The following is a 23,816-nucleotide window of genomic DNA, read 5'->3' as shown; positions in this document are numbered from 1 at the left end:
GCAATTTTCTATAAAAGCTTTGTTTCTAAATTTTTACTTTTTTTATTTTTTATGGAAATAAACTTGTATTAAATTCTTATGTGAATCTGTGATTGTTTTCTTAGAACAAATTATTTTTGAATGTAACTCCTGGAAGAAATGATAGGCATGATTTTGAATGTACTGATACCAATGATCAAATTTAGTTCTCAAAAGTGAGGTCTAGTAGTATAAGAGAATTCCATATTCCTTTCATCCTTAGCAATAGTGAATAGGATAATTTTGTCATGTTATAATTGAATTATCATTCTACTACCCTCTTCAAAAGATCACACATAGCAAAACCCCTGGCTATTTTTTATTAAGATTCATAAAATGAGATAACTTGGATATAATTTACATTTTAAAAATGTTAATAGTAATGACATACAAAATGTAGTGTTTGTTTTTTTCTATTATGTAGATTCTAAATGTGTTTTCTTTTGTTTATCCTTTTGTCCTATTTTATACATTAGCTTAAATTCTGTTTTGATCTGAGCATAGTTTTCCCTTATGTCTTTCAACTTTCAAGAATTGGCCTGATTTTTTCCTCTTGCTATCAATATAAGTACTTACCTAATTCTCCTCTCAGCTTCTAAGAGAGGATTGATGATAGAAGTTCAAAATGTTGTACAACTATGGTTTAACTATAGATTTCTAGCCAGTGTACTTCTGTTACTTTTCAAGATGTCTCTAGAATGTTTCACCTCTGCCTTTTTTATTATTGATCTGTGCCTCTACAAATATACTTTAAAACTTTGAGTAATAATTTTATAAATGAAAGTTGAAAATGTTTAAATGAATGTCTCTACTACCTGAGGGCATCACTCTCTGGCCTCTACGATTTATCTTCCATTTCTCCTTTGTATACTGAAACTGTCACACTTAAAAATATGTTTTAAATCATTGTTTGACCTCTATTGAGACAGCATATAGTTCTAATGATGAGTCCATACTCTGCTCGGTAGATAAAGTATGACTTTGTTTTTAGAAATATAAGGGTACAACCCAGCACCAGAGGTAGAGTTGGAAATGCTTGTTGACTTCCTTTGTTCTTCAAGTCACTTTAAATTTCAGTCTTGCCAATTACAGAGCTCAACCCACAGTGCTCTTACCACCTGCTAAGTATTTGTTTTAAATTTAGGTATAATTTTTAACATTATTGATGGAAGTGTATTCTCAAAAATATATATATTCTCTCCTGAATATTTGTCATGGCTGACATTGTAATGGATATTGGCTCCTGTGCCTTGTTATTGACTTATCAGGACTCATTTAGGAGTGTCCTTTTAACTAAATATTTCTTTTTAGCATACTATTCGTATATGTGTATTGATCTCTATAATAAAGGTTTTTAAAAATATATTCATTCATTCATTCATTCAGTGCTGGGCCTAGAACCCAGGGCCTGGTGCATGATAGACAAATGTTCTCTCACTGAGCTACATCTTAAATAATTTTTAAATTTAAAAAAATGTTTTTTTTCCTGACTTTGAAACTAAAGCAAATGTCTAGGTATCAGACATTGTGCATTCCCATCTTTGAACTTCTTCTTTATATTTGTTGACAAATTGAACCTATAGCTAACACAGAGCACATATGGGTGAGACTTTTTTGGATAGCTATAAAATAATTGAGCTTTTAGAAATTTTGGCCAATCTCTGCCATTAACCACCACAGTAAAAATTAATGTTGATAATTAATTGCCCATAAATCCTGTACATTGACATCTACCAGAGACGTGTAATATAGACTGTTTAACCATAAGGAACCATCCTCATTGGAGAGATTGCCTTGATCTGAACATGATTCACACTGAGTTCTCTGTGACATAGAAAGCAGACTGCAGTATAAAACAGATATCTATGTCTATGCTATTGTTAATTAGAAGGAAGCTGGTATTAATCGAGTTTTATGAAAGTTTATTGGGCAATTATAAAACTAGGTGCCGGTGCTGGTCCTCCCACAGAGACTAGAAGATAGGTGTCCCATCTTTCCTCTGATTAAATTTCAAAGTGATATTTCCCAGGTAATTAAGAAAGTCATCCTGGTTAGAGAAGATTTACATAACAGACAAAGAAAGAATTTACAATTCCATATAAGCTTTTTGAAGTATGTACTCTAAGAGAGGGGGCCTACAATAAGGAAGGTGCCTACTTAAGTTTAATCAAGCAGAGGGGAAGTGGAGGCTGCTTGGTCACCTCCATGATTGCTTCAGTTTGCTCTGGTCTTATTCCTGACCAAGCCGGACACAGCAATGGCAATAATGAGGGAAAATACTTAAGTGTTCAGGAACAAAAAAGCAAATGAGGTCATTAGAATTATGACCATCAATATCCCCAAATTCAGGACCTCAAATTTCATGAATTGAAGGAGAGAAAGATGAAGACTCAGATAACTAGGGGGAAGAAACAACTAATTTCATAAAAATGGTATCTCTCTTTATTAATAAAGACCTTGCTTCAAAGCAAAATGACTCTATCTTGTTTTCTGGCTAACTACAGGAGGAAAACAGTTTATACTTGACCAAGATAGGGTTTTACTCAGAATTCAATGTGTCTGATATGTCCACTCATCATTACTAAATGAAGGTATTATAGGCATTAATGGATTAGTTTCATTATGTAGAAAATGGCAACTATTACAATCCCTCTGTAACACTTATTTTGCAATAAGCCTCTCAAATACATGATGGCATGTATTTGAGAGGCTTATTCATCAAATGAATGCCATCTTTTTTCCTTTTTTATTTTTTCCCTTTTTCTGGTACTGGGGACTAAACCCAGGGGCACTTAACCACTAATCCACATCCTCAGACCTTTTTGAACTTATGATCATCCTGAGTCACAGGATTATAGGCATGTTCCACCACACTGGCATGAATGCCATTTTTATAGCAAAAATCACTTCAATTAATTAACATTTATTGAAGATCTATCATGTACAAGTTATTAAGCAAAGTTCTATTGTTAGGTGTGCAGAGATGAAAAAGATATAACAATCTTCAGATAATCTACAGTCAAGTAAGAAAGTTTGCACATATTAGCTTAGCAACGTGGCATGCAATACATACTGTAAATGTGTGCTCTCTGGAATTAGGGGAGGGACAACAGAGGGCCTTCTCTGTGATGATTAGAAAAGAAATCATGGAAGAGATTACCTTTAAGCTAGACTTCAAGGAAATAATTCAAGGAGATCATGAGCAAAAGCCAATAATTGAAGAGCTCATGAAATATTTAAGCAACATTCATTAATGGAAAATTTCTTAAATTATAAAATTGAATAATTTCAGTCAGTTTGAGCTTCTATGACAGAATACCCTAGACTGGGTGGCTTAAACAACAAAAATTTATTTTTCATACTTCTGGATGTTGGGAAGTCAAAGATCAAGGTCCAGATAAATCAAGGGCCCTCTTCCTGATTTGCAGACAATTTTCTTCTTGTCCTCTTCTTGGACCCTTTATGTTGAAGAAAAGAGAGAGGAAACATGCTCTCTCCTGTCTTTTCTTACAAGGGTACTAATCCCATCATGAGGGTCCCACCTAATTGCCTTTTAAAGGTACCATCTCTAAACGTCATCACATTGAGGTGTAAGCTTTATGAAATGAATTTTGAAGAACACAAACATTTGGTCCACAGCAAATATATAGAAGTTATGTAGGGGATAAAACTAGAAAAGGAGGTGTATTCAAAATGTGGAAAGCCTAGCATGTCAAGCTCAGTGGTTGGTTTGTTTCTCAAGTAACAGGGAGTCATTGAAGGTTTTTTAGCAGTGGTAGTACTGAGTCAATCAACAATATATGTTGAGGATCTATTTGAAGTACAAAAGATGGGTTATCTAAGGCATAATGACTTTTCAGCAGAGAGGCAGAAGTGAAAATTTAAGAAAAGAGTTGACCCAAGTTATTTGAATGCTGGAATCCTCAAGACAGGATAATCAGGTAGAGATATTTTTGCAGATAATAAGTTATTATTATTTTGCAGATAATAAATTATTATTATTATAAATAAATCATTATTGCAGATAATAAATTATAATTTTTCACAATTATTAATAGTAAAGCTCTCCATTAGCTAAAACTATTGTTAAAAATTGGAAAGAAATAACTAGAATTCTGCATAGCAGCATTTCTATAACTTTAGGTCAGACAATTTTATGATATTTCTTTAAAATGCATGTGCTTTGGATTCAAAGCAAAAACTGTCACATCTTATTCATATTTTTGGAAAGCATTAAAAACTAAAATATTACTTCCAGGAATATTAAAATTTTAAATCATGAAGCAAAAATCCATATTTCAAATTTGAAACTTTGTTTTATAAACTTCTAAAACTTTATTTTTAACCTTAAACAATCTTAACAGTTTTTATATTTTGAGATTATTTTATACCAAACACAGGAAAGTAAAAGTTTGAAAATATTAATTTTAAGAAAAATATTAAAGATTGAGGATGTGTATCCTGAGCTCTGCTTACATCATGATACATAAATATAAACATGAATATAAAATTTCTCTTTCTCTCTACATGTAAATACCTCCAAAATTCTAGTTAAGAGATTTTAAGGGAATAAATGAGATAAAGAGATAATAGGTACCAAAGTATGCGCCCATTTAGGGTATACACAAAAAATGATCTCCTGAGGAGTATATTAAGGATCCATTTGAACAGGAATCATGAATGATTATGATGAATCTATTTAGAGAGATTAATTGAGTCAGTGTGCTCCTTGAGCTTTTGTTATTTAAAAATTAATAATTTTATTCTAAAATTATAAAATCACTAATATATTATGCATTTTTTAGCTATCTGAAGATTTTAATATTCTTCTTTTTAATTAGGATATATGTATTTTTCTGTATAACATACCAGCTAACTGCTTAAAGGAATCTGAAGTAGCAATACAAGTTAGCTTACCAAATGAAACAATAATCTGCTAAACTTCAGAAGTAAACAAAGAGTGGTAGTGAAATAAATTGCAAAATTGGCAAGTCTTTCTGTCTTTGCCCCATTTGCCATGTGATTCTGATGCTCTTCCCAATAAGACATATAGTCTTTTTTCCACTATTTGAATCTGGCTTGGTACTTGCGTTGGCTGTAGGAAAGCTGTGTCAGTTTTGAGCCCAGGGACTCAGACCATGCATCATTCCCTGCTGCTGCCTGAGCCCAGGGACTCTCAGACCACGCATAGTCCCCCCCTGCTGCCTGAGCTTTCCAGAACTATGTGAGTGTTCTCTGCCTGGCTGCTAGAAAGGAGACCATGTGCAACTAAGTCCGGTATGGACCAGCCATTGCTCATCCACCCTGGAAGCTGCCAGCAGAAACTCAAGTGAAGAAATCCACAGTTGTGCCCAAACTACTGGCCAACAGAATCGTGAGCTTTATAAATGTTTGTTTAGAACCACTAGGTGTGGGTATACTTTGTTTACATAGCAATAACTCATTGCTAGACATGATTTTTTTAAGTAACTATGGAATAGATTTCTTTAAAGAAGGTATTTTTTTTAAATATTTTTTTAGTTGTAGATGGACATGACAACTTTATTTTATTTATTTTTATGTGTTGCTGAGAATCGAACCCAGTGCCTCACACTTGCTAGACAAGTGCTCTACCACTGAACCCAGCCCCAAAGAAAGTATCTTTAATTTCAAGATTAGTAAATCCAGTAGCAAATAGAGGAACATTATAAAAATATATATTAAATTTTTAAGACAAAAACAAATCCTAGAGCTCTCTTGCTAAATAACCTTCAAGTTGTTAGTTGGAAATATATTTATATATTAGTTGGAATTATATGTGTATATTTTTCTGATTTTCTTAATTACCTAGTGAAATTCACATTTAAAACACTTTTCATCTCTCAGTAATGATTGTTATGGTTCCTGTTTTAGTAATTTACAAAGAATGTAGAGTTATGCATCACTTAACAGTAGGAATATGATCCAAGAAATGTATCACTAGCCACCAATTTTGCCATTGTGTGAATATTGTAGAGTGTACTTACTCAAAACTAAATGGGACAAATCAGTCACTTAACATAGTCTCTTGATGTAGTAATAAGTAGGAATATATTGCAACATTATAACACAGCAATTAAAAGTATAGTATAGTAAATAATAAACTAATAAGTCATTTATTATCAAGTGTTATGTACTGTACATAATTATATGTTCTATGCTTTTTAAAATATATACATATATATACATATGTGTGTATATCTATCTATCTATCTATCTATCTATATATATATATATATTCAGTTGTTGATAGACTTTTATTTAATTTATTTATATGCAGTGCTAAGAATCGAACCCAGTGCCTTACACATGCCAGGCAAGTGTGCTACCACTGAGCCACAACCCCAGTCCCTGTGCTATGCTTTTATACAACTAGCAGCTCAGGTTTGTTTATACCAACATCATTCAAATAGGTGAGTGAAGCACTGTTCTACAGGTCACCAAGGTACAAAGACTCTAGGCAACAGGAATTTTTCAGCCCCTTTATAATCTATGGGACTAGGACCACTATTGCTCATATATGTAGGCTGCCATTGATCAAAATCTCATTATCTGATTATATCAAAGTGTAAAATAAGTTTTTTATATTTAAATATGGTAAACCTTTATTTAGAATAAATGAAAAAAATCTTTAGATCATTCAAATTAATCAATTAGCTGATAAAGGCAGTGATACTGTAATAAAATGGCAAGTTCTGATCCTAATCTTAACAAATTATGAGTTAACCGTTGGCTCATTATCCCACTATTGTTCCTTTCGTGAAAGAAAGAGAATGAAGTCATAGAGAGTGACTATTAAGGTAAGGTGAGCTTGTACATCTGCAAATACTTCAAAAGGCAGAGCTGGGTGCTGTGGTGCCTGTCTGTAATCCCAGCTACTCAAGATTCAGAGACAGGAGCATCACAGGTTCAAGGCTAACCTCAGCAATTTAGCAAAACTCTGCCTCAAAGTAAAAAATAAAAAGGGCTCAGTGGAACAGTGCCTCTGGGTTTAATCTCAAGTAACAAATTAAAAAAAATGATAAAGTACTATGTAAATGTAAGAATATCTCTATGCCATCAAGGGAATCTATTCTCTTATGGCTACATAAACACAAAGAAATGAGAAAAAGATTACCTCGTTATAAACTAACCACTTTATTTTGCGAGATACAGAAGGCACTTAGCTGTCCTCCCCTGAGAAGCTGAGAGATCATTTGATGGTTTCTCCAAGCACTTCACAATCAATCTCACATTTCATTAATCAACCATGGGCATTTAAAAAGGCCACCTGTCTTCTCCTAGGTGTGGCTTAAAATGAAAAATGCTGCCCCTAGATGACTATTTTCTGATTAATCTGAATATTTACTACACTATTTCTTAGTCAAGAAATGCTTATGAAAACATTGTGTTCAGTAATGACAACAAGGGGGAATGCAGAGAAATGGAATAAGGGAAGAGACAGAGAAACTGGGGAGGGGAGGAAAATGTCCAGCAGCAGTAGCAACTTCAAATGCATTTCTTCTGGTAACTCATGTTTTTTTGTTTGTTTGTTTGTTCCAGGGAAGAGCAGAAAACCCTTTGTTAACTTTATAGATTTCATGAAGAATGAATTTTTTTTTGTTTATTCTTTAGTGAGTCTGCCAGCGTTCAGAGGAAGTGCTAGGTCTACATGGGTTATTTTTCTTTATTCTACAATATGTTTGTACACAAAGCTGCATCTCTAACCACAACCAGCTTTAAAAGCATGTGCTGTGAGTCCTGGTTTGGAGTCTGGTGGGGACTGTTGTGGAATAAGCAGACATACAAAGATCTAAAGAGTCTGTAAGTCCAAGGTATGCTCTTATTCATTCATTCATTCTCTTTTTTTTCCTTCCCTCCCTTCCTTCCTCCCTTTCACCCTTTCAGTTTAGTAATGCTCAAAATTCTTCAATCCCTTTAATTGAGATGAGTCCTTTAGGACACGCAAAATGTACTCTGGACACACACACACACAAAAATAGCACTTCAAATTAAAATACTCCAGGAAAGTTCACAGAAATTCATTCTAATAATTGCTTAGGTAACCACTAATAAACCCCTTCTGAAAGTGGGATACCAGACAGGGGGCAGACTCAGGAGATCATTACTTAACCTCATGGAGAAATGAGAGGAGGATAATGACAGTAAGAGAATACCATTGATTTTGATTTCAAAGATGGACACAGTAGATTTTTTACCGATCAGGTTTGGGCAAGAAATCACTCCACCTGGGAGGTAATGTGGTTGGATCAAATACACCATTTCCAAGAAGAGACAGACGCTCATGGGAAATGTGCTTATAATTGTCGTGGATCAACCAAGCTGTGTTGGTTGAGAGTTTGTATAGTCCAGTTGTGGCACAGCCCAACCTTCAAATCCAATGGATTAAAAGTTTGCTTTTCAGTTACATAGAGTACTTTCCATTTATTTTGTGAAGGATAATCAGAGCAGGGGAAAAGAAAAATCAAATCACAAATTGGTCTAAAAGGTTAAATCGCCAGCAGAGGATTAAAAGGCAATGGAAGAGAAGCTCCTCTGAGAACATTTGGTGTGAAATGACCTGGAACAGATCTTCTTACTCACAATAACCAATTACTGTCTACACTGCACTCTCTCCTAGCAGATAGTATCAGCAATAGCAGTTACTGCAGGATTCAATCATTTCGGCAGACGCCAGTATGTGCGCTGGGTGCTGATCCTGGTTGGCATGTGAGTGGAATATTCTTCTCACATATAACTGAAGAACAATTCCAAGTCCAAGATGTGGCCACCCATGGAAATAAATCAAAACCAAACAAACAAAAAGCTGTCTTTGTTAAAACTTTGATAACTGGATTGTATCTATCCTTTCTTGTGGCAACTCTAACAGCAGCTAATTAGAAGAAAATTCTAGCCTCCCTATTGTATCTGAGCAGTGATCTACAGGGTAATTACATGAGCCCTATGGTGAAAGTTTAGCTAACAAGCTTCGCAGGGTGAAAAATTTATTATTTTGCTTGTGGCAAGTTCTTGAAATGAAATCGAAAAATGAATTCCATGTATTCTGTGGTTGAATTAATACAACCATTTGAAACTATAATTCTGCCTGTGAAAGGAAAAGGCCATTTTCATTCACATCTTGTGATGTCTTGCCAATTTTTCATTTAACTCCACACTGCAACTTTATGTAAAGCAAAGACTGTAGAGTAATATATAGACTGCCACTAGACCTCAAAAGGAAATGATTAAAGTAGACCCCAAGGAATTAATCACCTCTGCCTATGTAATAAAACCCTACATGCCATTTTTGTGTACATTGACATATTTTGAACCACATCAAAAAGTTCATCTGACAGAAAATAAGCAACAGTTTTCATTAAATTAGTTTTAAAAAGTTGGGGGGGGAGATAAAAATATGTTTCCTTTGCCTCAAAGTCCTTATAATTCACACAGAAAAATTGCCTTGCCCTAAAACATGGTTTGATACACAGGTAGCAGTTCTGTCTGAAGGTACTTTGGCCTTATTAAAAGGTCAAGTAAGAAGCTAAAGGTTAAATCTGCATTCTCAAATTGGGTAGTGTCAAAATAAAACCATTCTACTCTTGAACCCCAAATGCCTATACTGAAAAATGGAGAAAACAATACCAAAATTACTGTAGGAAATTAATGGCATAAATTTCACAACCTCTTAAAGTTAAATATGTAGTCAAAGTATTGATGAAGAGGTATACTTTTATCACTTAATAAACACAATATTCTTGTAATTAAAAAAGGAAAAAACAAGTAGTCATCTTTTCCATCTAATAGCTACATCATGTCTCATGCTAGAGTTCTCTAGATAACTGTAATCAATAATGAAATATGTATAGACTCTGTATTTATATACTATAGAAGAAAGAATTCTTTGAATAATTTACATGACACAACTATGTTCTGAAAAAGAAACCTTACCATATTGTTCAGGTTTTAATTAGTCTAAGGATGGATACCTTAGTCAATAGAGCAATCATTAAGTTTGCCAAAAGCATGTAAAATGACCTGCTGTTGGAAATCTCCCCAGTTGAAATTTCTTTGTAATTAGATACTAACAGATTCATCAATCTGCTCTTCTGAAGAGTTTGATAAGTCATGGAGAAAGGCCTTCACAGTAGTAATGCAGGATCTGAGGAAACTACTTAGTGATGTCCATAAACAGAGATCCTAGGCAGGAGAGCTCATAAAAGTAAAATCAGAAACAGAAAGCACCGGGCAAAAGAAATTTGAACTTATAGATGAGCTGAGCAGAGCCTCAGAAAGGAGTGGAAGTATGAGGTAGGAGGTAGTAAGAGAAAAGGAAGTAATGTGCAACAGAGTATGGCATTAATTCCTGATGCTGGAGGGCCAAGATAACTAGACTCAAAAAAAAAAAAAAAAACCTCCAACAAACTAGAGTGTATTTTAAACCATGTCTGATTGAGTCTTTCCATATGGTTTTTGAGCCAACTGCCAATTTCATTCCTGGTTTTCCTTCTCTTCATATAGTAGGCTATAATCCCCATAAATTGAAGCAATGCCTCCATTGTCTACAACCTGAAAATGCTTAGTGTGGCACCAAAGAACCTTGACAGTGAGATCCATGTTCTCTACCTCGAAGACATTCTTCCATATGTGTCCCAGACATTAGTATGTGGCTCTTCCAAGACTCTTGGAAGAAGAAAAAAATGCCTTATTTTCAGTTAAATTTAAAAACATAATCATTGCAACATCAAATTTCTAATCCAATAATCTGTAACCTTAAAATCTCTAATAAATTCTGAATTGACCCTTCAGAATATGGCCCTTGCCCTTGTTTTCTTTATTGTTTTACATTTTGAAGTCAAACCACAACATTTTAATGACTGGCAGAAACAAGTCAAAACAACTAAGACTTTAAACCCAATTTCCTTAAAAAATTTGACAATTATTCAGAAGCAGTCTTTTCAGAGGGTAAATGTGGAGCAAGGTTGAGGAACCTTCATGCTATTTAAATGCTCACACACACCCAGACCACAGATGGGCATGCACACACACTTGCGTGCTCACACTCTATTTTACTTCATATGCAACCACAAAAGGAGGCAAATTTGTTTGCATTTATTATCTATCTGTCAAATGATGCAGAATGAGAAGTTTAAATGTTTTGTTCAAGGTCCTAGAACAAGTCAGGGGAAGTAGGAGTAAAATTTAGTTGTCTCCCAGCTCATAGTCCATTCCCCTCTGTGAGTGTCTCACTCTTCAGTCTTTCCTGTTAACACCATGAGACTTGTGGAAGGATTTCACAGATTAACTTGTGGCAGGATAGATTTGAATATGTCTAGATATTTGGAGGGTCAAATGAGAAGATATTAAGGAAAATGAAAGGTAATAGAATATAGCTTCATGTAAAAGGTAAAAGATTATGGTCTCAGAAACTCCCACTCCTCCACTCCTTATATAATGCCCATTGTGCAGTGGGCTGCACATTCTTCAGTAGATTAACTATGTCTTATAGCTTGCAGCCTCAATCCCAAGGCCATCAATGCTGGGCCTTGGCCTCTTTCTAATTCATTCTCAGTGCTTGCTTCCCAAGGGTAAGAAGAAAAAAGGATTTATTAACAGAAAGAGAATAAAGTATTCTTTTCACAAAGATGTGACTGTGTAGATATAGAACACCACCTAGGCATCACAAATAACTACTGTGAACTGGTGATGAGAAACCTTAGGAATCAAAATAAAATGCTAAGCTACCATTCTAGAAAAAAAAATTGCAGAATAGTTGTTTTTTCTTTTAAATAGACACCAAGCATGAATTTTTCATTACTCTTGAAAGCAGCAGTATAGATTTTTTAGCAGATGAATTCTATTGTGATAATTTTAGTGTCTTTCAAATACACAAATGCAGAAAAGAGTTAATTTATTTTGTGGGAGAATGAAGATTGCTCCTTGAACATTTGAATACTAAAGATACCAGATGTTGCTGAAAATTTCTACTGAATCAGTCTGTGGTTCAGTGCACCTTCCTTGGACCACGCTAGTACAGGGTGACTGTTTGCTGTCTACATATGCTGTAACACTATCAACTTGCACCCTACCTGCCACCAACCTGGAGATTGCCTTCATCCCCTCTGTCATTGGATCCTGGGTCTTTTTCTAAAGATTCATAAAGGATAATTTGAGAGAGACTTTTATATCTAAAATTATCTTCATTTTACCTTATACTATTGCTATCAGTTACCCTAGATTAGATCTATTATTAAGACATTAAGTTCCAAGTATGCAACTCTGTGAATATTTCAATAAATGACCACAGGAACACCTAGATATGGTTCAAAAACATAATGTAGAGTTTCTGTTTATTATAATAATATTATATAATAATATTATTTAATATTATTACATTATTATTATAAAGTTGTATTAAATATTCTATGTTATATTCAAGTTTTTATAGATGTACCACATCTGGGATGATGGGACAAAATGGGTGATAAGGCTGCATGACATCACAGCCTATTCAGATATGGGCGCTTGGGTCCTGTTTCTGATTTTCTCTCTATTTTTTGCCTTTAACCAGTACTTCCTGGGAGACCTCAAATTTATTTTTCATAATTTCTATTCAATTTTCTATATTTGTTATATTACACTTCCTACAATTCTCATGTTTTCCTTGTTAGTACTTTTTAATAGCAGCTTAACAATCTGTTCTTCCTCTGAGTGTACCTTTTATCTCTCTTTCTGATGATATTAATAATTTCTTTCAAATCCTCTTATAAATATAGTTTCAGCATTTTTTCAAATTGTATATCATTATTCTTGTTTGCTTTAGGGTCTGACTTCAATCTATAGAACTTTCTCAATAGTTGGCCCTCCTTGAATTACCAGGTAATTTGATGGGCAATTTCAGTACCATCACTTGTCAAATAATTTATTCAAGAAATATTTATGTACTGGGCTTTATGCATAGATTCGAATGGGCAGTGGTCCCAGCTGGGGAGGTTTTTACCCTAGGGGCATTTGGTGGTTACTTCTGGAGACATGTTGGTTGTCCTAACAAGAAGTGGGGGAAGCAGTACTGGCTAGAGATGCTGCTAAACATGGTACACTGGACAGAACAGTCCCAACCTTATGGAATTATCTAGCTCAAACTGCTATTAGCATCAAGGTTGAGACACTGAAATAAAACATGGAAATAATTACCAATTAAAATTACAGTAATCTGATTTCTCATACCAACGCAGCTTCAGCTCCTCTGATATTTGTTCCTTGATTCCTTTTGATTTTATCAGAAAATGGGACCTCAATTACATTGCCATTAGCTTGCTATATTTTCTATAGGATATTTTGGCTCAAAAGGTGAAATTTTTATTTTATTCTTCAGAGTAAAAGATTCCTCTCCTATAGGTAGAAATCAGCTAGAGCATTTAGCAGGGACCATCCACAAGGACAAACCAAGATGACCTGTCCCTGCCTGGGAACACCTTCCAGAAATTGTCCTAGGGAGTATCTGTGGTCTGAGCACTGGTGCTTACAGATGAAAGAGGAGGCAGTTATTCCCCTAAAGAAAGCCAGCTCTTCATCGGAGTATGAATACCTACATTATCTTTTGTGAATCAAAGGATTGATTTCATTGTGCCCAAAGCTTAAAATAGATGCCACAACTGGAGACTTCTAAAGTTGTTTTACTTTCTGGAGAACATCTCATAGGAAAAAAGTTTATTTGTGGAAAAACATAGTTTTCTTGAGTCATAAAAGATTTAATGTGTGAGGGATTTGTTATACCAGAGACCAGATATACTGTAACTGAATTCATCTGCCATAAAATTGTACAACTACTTTCAAATATAATGAAAAATTCATAGCTCAGGATTTTTCTTCTTCTTTAACAGAATTGGTATCGTTTTCAAGTAGACTGGGAAGGCATATGCTCTACATTATCTTCAATTTTAATGTGGAAGTAGAAAAGGATTTATTTTTCTGTGAAATTGGATGGTAGTTTCATTTTTACCTAAGTGTCTCTTCATCTCTCTGTCCTGAACAAACTTAGTTTATATGGGTTTGTCTTTCTCGTTCCGACTTTCAGACTGTGGGTCTTATTCACAGGCTGTGAGTGTATGTACATGCATATGTTCTGGACAGGTGAAGGAAATGCATTAGTTCTAGGATTCTAAAAGAACCAGGAGCTACATGCTAAAAATTCATAGCCTTGACCATGTTTCCCTATTTCTCCTGGATTTTAAAAGAGAGGCTTATTAGATTGACTGATGTTCACAGTACTGCCGGTAATTTTGAAAATAGCATAGTTACTTTTTTTTTTTTTAAGAATACCTCAATTAAAGTAAATACTTCTACAATTATGTCATTCATATTTTGGCCCATTTTCTAACATCACTGTTAAAATGAACATGAAATTACCTTCTACTCTCTTGTCTGAATCTTTATCTTTCCATCCTGAATGTATTACTAATATTGTGATTGCTATGACCCATTAGTATATGATAAGAAGTAGTCGATTTTTTTCCCCACAGAATAGATATTTAAAACAACACAATGAATACTTAGGCAAAGCCTATTATTTTCTCTAAGTTAAGCAAGAGAGTTGCCAGGCCAAGTAGGAAACAAAAAAAAAATACAAGTGAACGCTTGTGTTCTGGTTCAAAAGTACTTAAACACTTGATCGCTGCAAAATTTAAGTTACTCCTTTGAAAAGGAAATGAATTTCCTGGGACCTTCAGTAACTCAAGTAATACACCTTTCCTTAAGATCTTTTGACACTTAAGGAAACAAGAACATTTTCCTCAAACATAGTTTTCAACAAGGCTCAGTTAAAATTTTCTATAAAATTAATGACAATATGATTCTAAAAATTCCTTTTGTATAACTAGCATCACTTGCAGTCATTTTTGAATGGCAAGACATCTTGTTTTCCCTTTCCAGGAATTCTTCTTTATCATTCCCCACCCACAGTGAAGTGACAGGCAAGCCAGTTACCTGGATCCCATGAGTTGTCAACTGAACCAGTTGACACTGCATTTGATTTAATTAGTTTTATAGAATTTGTGTCTATTATTTCTCCAAATTTGTGATATTAAGCTCAGCATTTGTGACTGCTTCCTGTAAGGATTCTGGAATAAGGGCTTCGTAAATTCCAAGACAAGCAACTGAAAAGCTAAGCAAAAATCCTGAAAGAGAAATGGAGGATCTTAAGTTATTTGATCTTTCTCTGGGAGAAGTGGTTTACTGAATACCAAAGGGGGTGGGGGAAGTTTTCTAGAGATAGTGAGTTTAGTTGGCAGCAAAAGCTCTGATATCCTGGAAAAAGTCCTGGAAGAAAGGACATGAAAGAAAGATCATATTTGCTTTTCTGATAGAAATAATGTAATGTTAAAAGCACCGACTCTGGAACCAAACATCTCAGGTTCAAATCTCATGTCCCCCACTTAACAAATTATACAACCTCAGGCAACTGACTTTACCACTCTTAGCTCAGTTTTCTCATCTGAAATGCCAGGATAACAATAGTATCTATGCAGAAAGTTCTTCTGATAATTAAATGAAGTAACATACATAAAGTGTACAGAGCCATGTTTGGCACACAACACAAGGTGATGGGCAAAAGAAGGAACCAGGAGGCCAGTGGAGAGACAGAGCTGAACCCAGTTACAAACCCCGGCACTGAGGCGACTTACTGTGTGAAGAACAGCAATATCTTCAGCAAGACAACACATCATCTACCTCTACCTCAAGGCTAGATAAACCCAACAAGTTTTAGCAACTTTCTCTAAAGGTGTGAGGCTGCAGTAACTTGGTTTATTTTTATTTTAAGTGGCAGAGTTTGGGGAAGTGTTTTTTTTTTTTCTTTTTTCTTTCTTTATTTTATCCTTGACAGTAAGTTAAACAATTCTAGGTGAAAACATTAAACTGAAGTGGTCATAATTTCAGATTTGTCATCATCTCTGTGACATGGGAGGGTTTTTTTTCTTCTTCTTCTTGAATGTCTCTAATACTTATTTTATAGTTTGTTTGTGTGTGTGTGTGTGTGTGTGTGTGTGTGTGTATGTATGTGTGTGTGTGTTTAGAAAATTCAGTGGTTTTCTCTGTTAAAAAAAAAATGTCTACTTTGGGGTCTTTCACAGAGCCTGGCACAGAGGTCTCAATGTGTTTTTGTTTGTATTTGGTGTTATGGTTTCTGCTGTTGTTTTTCTCGGCCAGTAGACTGTGGGACACTATCAAAATCTGCATAAAATCAACATGTAGACACCAGAATATTCCCACTTCATGTCTTCAACATTTTTTTTTTTAGTATTTGGAGGTTCATTAATTTAAAAAACATAACTTTTAACATTTTTTCCACACCGAGGTAAGAAGAATAAGTTTACAATTCTACATGTGTTCGAAAAACTAACATACATGTAGTGTCCCCCTAAAGTCCCATATAACACTTATTTAAGTTAGATATCATTTTTCCTATTTGCATATGAGGCAAAGTCAAGTATCCAAAATCAGAGCTAGCCAGAGGCAGGGGATTTATTAGGGTCCTCTATTCTCCTAATTTCTTTCTTTTCAAGAAATCAATATTGTTTTGAGGAATTTGAATGCATACCCTCTCCTCAAACCTTGCAATTATTAACATTTCATCATTTATGTTTCAAGTCTACCTCACACATAACACCTTTACATACACATTTAACCAGGTATTCCAGTAACTTCTTCAGTTTTCTCAGAATTGTTACATATGCCTAAAGGCTGAGAAATAAGAATGTAATTTGCCCACACATTTTAAATAGATGCATTTTTTTCAAAGACTTTTTCAAGGGGTCAGACACCATAGTCTAGTAGTATTTACATTATCATTTGCCTCTAAGTATGTAAGAGGAAGCTGGGAGGTGGAAACTCAGAGATGAGCAAAAGTAAGCATTACTTTGAAAGGACTCTGAAGAGGTGAGTGGTGTGTCTTTCTCCATGTCAGAACAAATAAAGAAGATGTGTCCTCACCATCCTCACCTTAAGGCAAATGAGGCAGCCTTGAAGATAACTCCCTATGAAGTTCAAATTATTTTCTCTCAAGTTTACACATAATTTTAGTCAGCATTTTCGTTGCTGACCAGAAAAATCTGACAAGAACAATATAGAGAAGGAAAAGTTTGTTTGGGCCTAGTGGTTTCAGAGGTCCCAGTCCACAGTTCAGGACTCCATAGCTCTGGGCCCCAGGTAAGGCAGAACATCATGGCAGAAAGGTATATTGGAGGAAAGTGGCTCAGGACTGGGCAACAAGGAAGCAGAAAGAGCTTTGCTTACCAGGGGCAAAATACTCCAAAGGTGCACTCACCTTCTCCAGCCACACCCTACCTGCCTACAGGTACCACCCCACTAATCTGTATCAGTGGATGAATCCATTGATTAGGGTATGACTTTAATACTCTTATTTCACCTCTGAATGTTCTTGCTTCATCTCACACATGAACTTTTGGGGGACCCATATCTAAACCATAACACACATTATAGCAATTCATTCCTGATCTGGCCTAAACATGTTTAAAGAAAAACTTGGCCTTGTCTATATCACTGAAGCCAGAGAGGGTGAAAGTAAGTGTAGCCTCCATGATCAGAATTTGTCATTATTTACCCTTTGGTACAGTCTCTACTGGCCAGAGTAAACAATAAAGGAGTTTGTGGGGATAAAGTCATCTTGGAATGACCACACCTAGTAAGTCTGCCAGACAGGATAAAGGACCACTAAGAGTGTCTTTAGGAAAAGTAACTTCAGAATATAAGCTGAAAACAGGAGTAGCAGAGTCAAACTGTTGAATGCATTATAGTGGGATTTCTCCAAGGTAGTAATTTACAAATAACCCACCAAATGTCCATGAGGGGAAGCCCTAGCATTTTGGCTTATTATATGTAGTTCTCAAGGGCAGATTATGGTAGTATCAGCCACTAAATGATTGTTGGGAGATAATTTTCCATGGTCCTCTCCTGTATCTGTGTAAGTCCCAAGGACAGGACCTGTTAGTCACATTTAAAACTATTCTCTTAAGGACAATTATAAAGTGATCAGCATGAAAGTTTGAAAAATGTTTTCTTTTAGAGCCCACAAAAGGTTGATTTACTGCCCAGCATAATTGAAATAATCTTTTCATCCAGAACAAAGGATGACAGCCCATTATAAAAGACTGGAATTCTGTAAACTCAGAATTCTTAGTGGTGAGAAGCATCCCTCTGGATCACACCCCTGAGAATTGGGGGTGAATGAAAGTCACTACCACAAACAGGAAGCTCTGTTGGTTGCTGGGCCAAAAGTAACAAGGTCCTGTGTCTCTGACCCAGGAGTCTTAAGTATTCTGCCAGCATCCAGGAAACTATGAAAGTCTAACTCCATGAGATACCCATTAGGATAAAATTTCTGACTATTCCAAGTTCTGAAAACATACAATTTGCCCTTTCCTCAAAACTCTTCTCTCTGGAGCCCAGAAGAGATAGAGCTAAAAACAATCCATGGTGAAAAGAGGAGACAGAGAAATAAGAAGAAACCATTGTGCCCATTGTGAAGTTCAAAGCCTTGATCAGGTAGGGAGAACTTCAAATTGGATGAGGGATATAAGTTAGCCAGTAGACTGGGATTAAATTTGTCCTTTTACTTAGAAATTTTTTATTAAATAATGAATGAATGTTTTTAAGATTGTTATAAACATGATTGGCATGGAATTAACTTTTTAATAAATGAAAATTAAACTTTTTATACTTGAAGTTGGTTAGGGAAGTTAGAGGATCTATCTAAAATATCCCAAGGGCAAAAAAGGGGGATTTGACATATTATGATAAAATATGTGAAAGGGACATAAATGAATATATTCATGCCTTTTGTTGACTAACTCCAGTTTATTGTAGACACAAATTACATACTTATGAGCATAATTATATGTAAAATACTTAACATTAACTGAGTGAAATTATATATATATATATATATATATATATATATATATATATATATATATATGACTGTGATCTAAGAATTTTGCACATTTTGATTTATTTATTTCTTATAACAACGTATGATCTAGATATGAATGAGGCAGAGTGGTTAAAATATATGATCATGTTCATACAGCTAAGAGATAGAAGGGTCAGTATTTGAACAATTTTGTGCGTGTGTGTGTGTGTGTGTGTGTGTGTGGTATTAGGGATTGAACCCAAGGGCACTTTACCACCAAGCTACATCCCCAGCCCTTTTTTAGATTTTATTTTATTTTTTTGTTCTAATTAGTTATACATGACAGCAGAATGCACTTTGACACATAATTCGTAAATGGAGTACAGCTTCTTATTCTTCTGGTTGTGCATGATGTAGAATTATACCGGCTGTGTGATCATATGTGCACATAGGATAATAATGTCCAATTCACTCCACTGACCTTTCCACTCCCAAATCCCCTTCTCTCCTTTCATTCCTTCTGTCTTAAACCTCTATTCTTGCCTAGCTCTCTACCCCTTAATGTGAATTAGCATCTGCATATCAGGGAAAACATTCTGCCTTTGGTTCTCAATTTTATTTAAAGAAAGAATTATTCCATCCTACAAATGTGGCTCCATAATAAGATACTTTTCCTTTGATAAATTACAACACTTGTCATAATTAATGTTTTTATATTTAAAAATAAACCTTGCAACAATTTTTATAGTTCAGTTAAATTTCACCTGCATTTTCACTAAGAGTGTCTATGGAAAGAGTAACTGCTTCAATTCACCATGGTTTAAAAGAAACAGTTGACCTGGACCTGATCCTCAATACAGTGCCTACTACACTAATAATACATATCATTGTATTCCAAACATCACATTACAAAATGCTCAATAAATTGTGAATGAATTAGTGGATGCCTGTTTGTGATGCCTATTGGTACCTAACAAACAACTTGAAAATGTAGTTGCTCAAAATAACACTTTATTATTATTTTATTACAGTGTTTTGGCTTGATGGTGTTAAGTTAGGCAGGCCTTGCTTGGTGTCTAGCATGCACCTGTGAAACAGATATGGCTAGACTACAGTCATCTGAAGTTCAACTACCCTGAGCATCCTGAATGGCTCACTTGTATGGCTGACAGTTAATTCTAGTTGTCATCTGGGAGCTCAGCGAGGGATGTTGGCCAGAATGCTCTTTCCATGTAGTTTGGGTTTATCATGATCTAGTGGCCAGATAATGAGAATAAATGTCCCAAGGGTAAATGCCCCAAAGGGCAGAAATTAGAAGCTGCATGGACATTTAAAAAATGGAATTATGTCAGCTTCCCCAGGACTAAACTGTGACAATCAGGGGACCCCAGGCACTTTTGTTCTTTTAGGCCTTTATATAACCAAATAAGTAAATAAATACATAAATATCATTTAAGTATATAATTATATTTATGGACTATTGACATAAAGATATATACACACACACACACACACACAAGCATTTTCCTAAACCTAAAAATTCATATTTTCTTTTGAATTTAAAAGAAATAGAAACCATTCCAGAGGCCCCTAAAAGCACTATAGTCCCTAGGCACTATGCCAGCTGTGTCTAATGAATAAGTTGGTTCTGACTTCTGCCACAGTGTAGTGGTCAAAGCAATCACAGGCCCCACTAGATTCAATTGGGCAAAGAGATAAACTCTAGTGGGGGATGGACAGGGAAACATCTACAGATGAGGCCGTGATGGGGATATTATTACAAACATTTTTGGAAAACGGAATCTGTCAAAATGAACATGGTTTGAAGAAAGAGGTGCTCACCTGCTTTCTTTCTTTTAATGTTTATATGCATTAAGATTTTAAGATCTTCTATTCCAAAAGTCATTGAGATGGCTTAAAGTAATATTTACTAGTATTTGGGGTTCTCAGAGAAATGTTTATCAGCCATGCTGTTTCCAAAATCCTGGGGTATAAATATAAAGACATAGGTTCAGGAAATTATCACTGAAGCATTCATAACTTTATAGATATTTTCAAGAAATTTAAATGGGTGTGTAAAGAAATAGTCACCTCCATGGGTAAGTTCAAAAACACAATACTAAGGAAATTGATGTTATGCTAGATTCTTTTGATTTCAATGCAAGTTAGAAACCTAATCGAGTAAACATGTATCCACACCATATCATCAAATAAATAATAGAGTCATAAGTATCTATGTTGGTTTAATGGACCTGGTTGTTTTCTCTCTCAAAGACTGATATATTTTGGTATAGAAGACAATACCTGCCATGTTTTGAAAAATCTGAGTTATACAGATGCCCACACATAAACACACAGAAAAATAGAGAGTCTATTATGACAAGTTTGAGCTTTGGAATTATTTTTTAAATAATAAAAATGCCAGACATCAGTGGAAAAGTGTAAATTCAGTGTATTAAAGATTAGATAGGATATTTTTCTCTCTTCCATAGAAATATGAGGTCATTTTTATGCCTGGCTAATATACTAGACTGTAGTCTTGTAAGACCACTTACAAAGGGCTATCTCAAAATACCAATTATAGCAGAACAGGGCTAGCTTAGACGGTTGGAAGGAACAGATTGTCTAGTCTGTGGAAGATTGATTTTACATGTATAAGATAAAAAAAAAAACCTATTTGAGTCAAAAGAGAAAAAAACAATATCACATAAAACAGTCATTTCAAAACACATTACACATAGTAAAAACTTGCTGGTCTACTATATAATTTTTAAAACATTAAAAACATAAACTAATGTTGAAAATGGTTCTGTATTTCTCATTTCAAAATCAAGTAGACACTTGTTTTGAAATGAGAAATACGGAAGAAATTAATCTTTTCTCCATCCAAGATACATTCTTTCAGAAATTTCACCCCATTACTGTTTGGGGAAATTAACTTCTACCAACTCAACTTGATCCCAGGAGATGGTCCAAATTCAAGTTTCTATCTTATCACCTTACCTTTACTGCCATAGAATCAGTTTGTTATGGAGCTTTGACCCAATTGATTTTACTTAAAGACTTTCTAAAATAATGCTATGAAACTAATAATTATTTATTATTAATTATTATTATTTATTAAGTATTTTATTTATTAAGTATTTATTAAGGATATTTATTAAGTATTTTATTATGCGCCAAGTGTTTTTAAAACATTTTGCATATATTAACTCATTTTATTTTCTCAATAGCCCTAAGAGCAGCTAATATCTTTAGCCACATTTAACAGGTACGCAAACTCAGACACAGAGAATTCACATAAGTTGTTTAGTGTTACACAACCAGTAAATATAGTATTTCAACTAAGGTTAGAACCCAGGAAGCTTAATACCAGATCCTGTGACCTTAACTTTTTGTCACATCTTTTGGTCACCAAAATTATAAAGAACACACACAGTTACAGGAAAACTATAGGAAGACTATTGGAAAAGATTACCTTAAATTCATCTAGAAGGGTTAAGTTCATTACCAAAAATAATTATGTTTACTATGATTAAGTCCTTACAATTACACACATATTCATAAATTGTGAAGTTCAATTTTTAAATATTTAAAATATATATTATACCCTCTTTTGAAGTTTTCATCATATTCATATCGCATGAACATTTTTATTAGAAACATCCATTAAAAGTGCCTTTCCCCTTTACTAGATTTATATAGAAATCAGTTTCTCTTAGCTGACTGGAAAAATTGTACTTCACTGCTAAGAAAGTAGCATAAGAATCTTCACTCTTTGTTAGTGTCCAATCCATACCTCACTCCAGCCTTCACTAGACTCTAGGACTGGGAGAAGAGGCCTCTTTACTTGTCCTCAAGATTTTTGGACAGTTGCCAGAGGCCTACACTTATATTATCAATAAATCAAAACCTTTGGACTCCTGGGCTATCAGTTCTATCCCTTCCTCAGCTACTATATTCACCCTAAATGATAAATCAATTTTCCAATCCTACAATGTTTCAACAGCTGCAAAAGGTGGTGTTTTTTGTTGGTGCTAAATTCTTGTTTCTTGCATGCTCTCTGGATACAAATAACAGAGCTCTCACTTTGATGTGTGGGGTTAAGAGGAGAATACTTTGTATATGACACTTTGAAGTCTATAAAATAAACTTGCTTCTTTCCTTGAAATTGGTCCTAAAACTCAAGCTGTGAACTCATCGTGTAAAACAGTTGGTGGGTCTTGAGTAGCCCAAGGTGGGGGTCTCCTTTGATGGTTTTTATTCAGGAAGGTTGCTTATATTGCATACCTCACTTCCTACTTCCACAGAGGTCAACCTCTGACTCTCAGGTGAGCCCCAAAAGTCCAGATGTACTAGAGCAATAAGAAGACTGATCCCCCCCCCATGATTAGTTTCTACATAGGAAAAAAAAATAGAAAATATCTTCCATTATTATACTTAAAGGAATTAAAAACATAAGATGGTTCTAAAAGACTCTTTGGAAGTTAGTTTCCTATCAAAACGTTCCATTTATTTCTGGTTGTTACATGTAGAATCAAATACCCAAAACACCACAGGAGGTACTAGTATGATCCTAGAGATGGAGTATCAAAGCATCAGTATCTTTTAACATCAGCACAGCCTATAGTTGAATGTGAACGCTTCTTTGTCCTGACTTGTCTGCATCACTCTCCTAAGCTTTATTGTAAAACTCCTATTGACATCCCTTTACTAGTCCCAACTTCACATTGATTATTCTAATTATTTGCATAGGGTAATTCATTTATGTGTTCTCTATTTTTTTTCTTTTCATTTATTGCAATATATTGACATCTTAGAAACCTTTTTGGCTGGGGAGAGCCTGCCCCTTCCAGATTGCAAAGCCCAGCCA

The sequence above is a fragment of the Spermophilus citellus genome (genome assembly GCF_964194105.1).
Source record: "Spermophilus citellus genome assembly, chromosome: 13".
Classification (NCBI taxonomy): Eukaryota; Metazoa; Chordata; class Mammalia; order Rodentia; family Sciuridae; genus Spermophilus; species Spermophilus citellus.
This window is presented reverse-complemented; position numbering follows the sequence as displayed.